Below are 4,281 nucleotides of genomic sequence, written 5' to 3' on the forward strand. Positions count from 1 at the left end.
TCTAATGGTAAGAACCCTCCACTTCCAACCAAGAGGTTGTGAGTTCGAGTCACCCCAAGTGTAAGGTGGGGAGATCTTGGAGGGAAGGAGCCGAGGGTCTATCGGAAATAGCCTCTCTACCCCAGGGTAGGGGTAAGGTCTGGGTACACACTACCCTCCCCAAACCCCACTAGTGGGATTATACTGGGTTGTTGTTGTTGTTGTTTCTCAACACTAGGGATGTGTCCATCTTCTAGAAAGATTTTATGCATACAAAATGATGGACTGATTCCTTTGATATCAGCAATTGTCCACCCAATAGCTTTTTTATGCTCACGAAGCACTCTGAGAAGCTTTTCTTCTTGCATATCAGTTAAGCTAGATGAGATAATCACTGACATGTTAAGCACTTGCTCAATTTATTCTATCATCTCATCTTCACTTTCTTCTTCATCCCCTATCAAGGCTCGTTCAAGAGGATCTATGGGGATTATATAAGTCACCAATGAAGTCACATCACTTTCCACCACAGAAATCATGGATAGCTCTTCATAGTGGGCTGGCAATCTGAGTGCTTTATACAGATTAAATACCTCCACTCGATCACCCACTTTCATTGTCATCTTTCCTTCACATACATCGATAATAGCTTGGCCCGTGACTAAGAATGGACGCCCTAAAATAAATGGGACTTCTTGATTAGGCTCATAGTCCAAGATAATGAAATTAATAGGGAATATGAATGAACCAACTCGAAATAACACATATTCAATCGAGTACTCTTTCAGGATGAGCAAGGAAACAATCCACCAACTGTAAAATCACGATGGTTGGGCGCGGCTCACCAAACCCCAACTATCTTAACACAGATAGCGACAAAAAATTGATGCTCGCCCCAAGATCACACAAAACTCGCTTGGCTGCTGCTTACCAATCGAGATTTAGATAGTGAAACTGCCTGGATCCTTCAATTTCTGAGGTAGCTTGCTTTCAATTCTTGAGGTACATTCTTCAGTAAGTGCCACAAACTCAAACTCTACCAACCTCCTCTTATTTTCCACTATGTCCTTGACGTATTTGGCATATTTGGGCACTTCTTGCAAGATGTCTATCAGTGGAATATTGTTTTGCACCTGCTTCAAAATATCAAGAAATATTTTATAAGCAGCATTATCCTTCACTTTCTGCAATATCTGAGGGAATGGGGGTAGTGGCCTCGCAACTAATGGTAGGGGTTGCTTTGCCACCACCTCTTCAGCTGGCTTCTATGACTCTTTTTCCTTTTCTGATTCTGCTTCTATGGTGGCCTATTTCTCGTTAAAGGTCACTTATTTTCTCTTTTTCGATGGGACTTCTTCTAACTGTCTCATATTCCTCAATGACACATCATTGATAGATGCCTTAGGATTAGCCTCAGTGTCTCTTGGAAAAGCTCCAACTGGTCGAGTATTTTGGGCACTAGAAAGTTAACCCATTTGTCGCTCCAAATTTCTCATCGCTAATGCTTGGGCCTGCTGGTCAGCCATCAATTTCTTTAGCAACTCCTTAATGTGACTTGTCGGGTTTGTAGGTTATTCAGCTTGTGGTGGTCTATATTGTTGTTGAGGAGCTTGTGGCCTGTACTGATTCCGAGCATCTTGGTTTCCACCCCAAGAGAATTTTGGGTAGTTCCTCCAGGTACGATTGTAAGTGTTCCCATTCTGGATTGTCTGGCCCCTATTTGCATTACGCAGGAACAAACAGACTTTGGATTAGTTGGGCATAAGTCGCTCGTGGGACCCACTCCATATACTTCACAAAATATTTGCACTTGTTACACTGGCTGAGCTTGTTACTTGTTAATAACCATGGTCATCTTATTGACTTGGTTGGCCAATGTGGCAACCTGCACTGATAATGCAGAAACAACATCTAACTCGAGGACCCCTGCGGATTTTTGAACTGTGTTTCTAGATATCTCTCCTTGCAAATCGGAATTGCTTTTGGAGAATTTGTTCAATACTGCATATATCTCATCGAAGTTTTTCTCCAATGTTTGACCTCACGCTGCAGCATCCACCATAATTTTTGTCTCTGGATGGAGCCCTTCTATGAAGGTGTGAGCTAACACTTCATTTGTCTGGTTATGACGAGGACAGTCTTTGAACAGCCCCTTGAACCTTTCCCAAGATGAATATAAAGACTCCCCCGATTTCTGTTTAAAGGCGACTATCTCACTTTTATTCTTTGCAGTTTTGCCTGAAGGAAAAAACCATGTCAAAAATTTCCTCGACAGATCATTCCATGATATAATAGAATTAGTTGGTTTCGCCTTTAACCACCGCTTTGCTTCGCCCAACAAAGAAAACAGGAACAATGTGAGCCTCACATAGTCTGGAGTGACTCCGTTAGTGATATAAGTATCACTAATCTCCAAGGAGTTCAAGATGTATTGTTGTGGATCCTCGTGTGGAAGACCCATAAACTGCCCATTCGCATGTAGTAGCTAGATCGTGCTCTATTTCAGTTCAAAGTGCCTAGTGATTCTGTTACGACCCAATTTTCCCTCAGTTAGTTATCATGATGGCACCTAGTCTTAGGGACTAGATAAGCCTAATATTTACTGAATAACAACAATAATTAAATAATATCTAACAATTTTTGAAATAGAAATCTCTATAAAATTTATAATTTCCAAAGCCGGTAGTACAAATCATAAGCTCTACAGAGTTCTACTACATTTTTCTAAATACAACTATTTGAAACAAAGTAAACAATTTGAATACAGATCAGAAGGTGACTGTGAAGCCTGCGAATGCAGCGGCAGGTTTACCTTGAGTCTCCACAGTAGCAATCCGCACAACTAGCTAATGCTCAATGGACATCGAAATACCTGGATCTGCACAAAAATGTGCAAAAGTGTAGTATGGGTACACAACGGCAGTACCCAGCAAGTATCAAGACTAACCTTAGTAGAGTACTGACGAGGTACGGTCAAGATACCTACTGGACTAATTAACCTGAACAAGTATAAGTATAGGAACAGCATAGTATGATATCTACATAAGGACTACGCTAAATTGCAAATAATACGGTAATTTCAGTAAGAAAGGAAAACAACAACTACCAGCGGAATACCATGATAATGACACAGTAGATGTACGAAAACACGGTCTAAATCCGGTGATCACAAATAAATGAAAGGCAAATAACAACTCAACAAACGACCGCTTTCACACCGGGTTTTAGCCAATAACCTCCACGAGGTACCGAACCTCATACTATTCACAACGCACAGGTCCCAATACCTGAACCCTAACACTTAGCATCCTATGCCCTTATTACACTTCATAACCGCACGGACGACTCACATGCCAAATAGAGCCATTCTCACATAGAAGATAAATAAACAAGGGTGTGCATCTATACTCAGCAATATCAAGAAAACCTCTTAAACGATAAGAGTGCTCAACTACGTGTATACTTGTGCAAGTGTCCTAACATGATTCATGCCAGCTAGTAAGTATAGAAAAATAAATGGACAACACGTAGAATGTTTTCTCACAACTTTCCACAAGATAAAGCTCACATAGGTATGTGTACCACTACACAAACATCAACAACAAGAATGCCCCCAGGCCATCACAAGTCATCACAAATCAATCCCTGACATAGCCCACATAGTCTCACCACGTGTGCAATAATATAGTAAGTACCCGCCTTATCTCGCCACACGTGCATAACAATGTTCTCACCTTGTCTCGCCACATGCGCAACCCACATATATATATATATCCCGCCTTGTCACGCCGCATGTACAAATATCAATAGTAACAATAGCACGGTAGAAACCTCGTGCAACACCATAACAACAACCGCACGGCAGAAACCTTATGCATCACAATAACAACAACCGCACGGCAGAAACCTCGTACATCACCACAACAAGTACAACAGCAACAATGACAATAATACAAGGGTACGACAAATAAGTCAACTCGAAAATTCCAAAACTTAAAGAAACAGAAGAACTAATTCACAAGGAGTACCCATAATAGAGAATGCTAGTAATAATAAGAACATCTCAACAAGAAAGGAAATATTATGTAACAATGTTCCACAATATACAGTTCGACAACAAAGGAGCTAACACAAGTCGAATAATTCCAAATAAGGACAAGTCAACTAAATTATAGGATATCTAACTTCTTTTAAGGTTGGGCAATTAGGAAAGAGATACAGCAAATTCAATAAGGATAGGCAGCAGAAAGATAATCATAGCCTCAATTAAGGGTGAACAATTACAAAAGAGATAATTATAAC

At 40.6% G+C, this 4,281-nt stretch overlaps 1 non-coding gene across 1 annotated transcript; it reads left to right on the plus strand.

Annotated features, from left to right (window-relative positions):
* The first annotated feature begins 2,099 nt into the window (after positions 1-2,099).
* On the plus strand, positions 2,100-2,206 carry LOC142180479 (small nucleolar RNA R71). Its single transcript, XR_012709102.1, has one exon. It is a non-coding gene; the product is annotated as a small nucleolar RNA R71 (small nucleolar RNA).
* Positions 2,207-4,281: the final 2,075 nt, after the last annotated feature.

This window comes from Nicotiana tabacum, chromosome 4, assembly GCF_000715075.1.
Source record: "Nicotiana tabacum cultivar K326 chromosome 4, ASM71507v2, whole genome shotgun sequence".
Lineage (NCBI taxonomy): Eukaryota > Viridiplantae > Streptophyta > Magnoliopsida > Solanales > Solanaceae > Nicotiana > Nicotiana tabacum.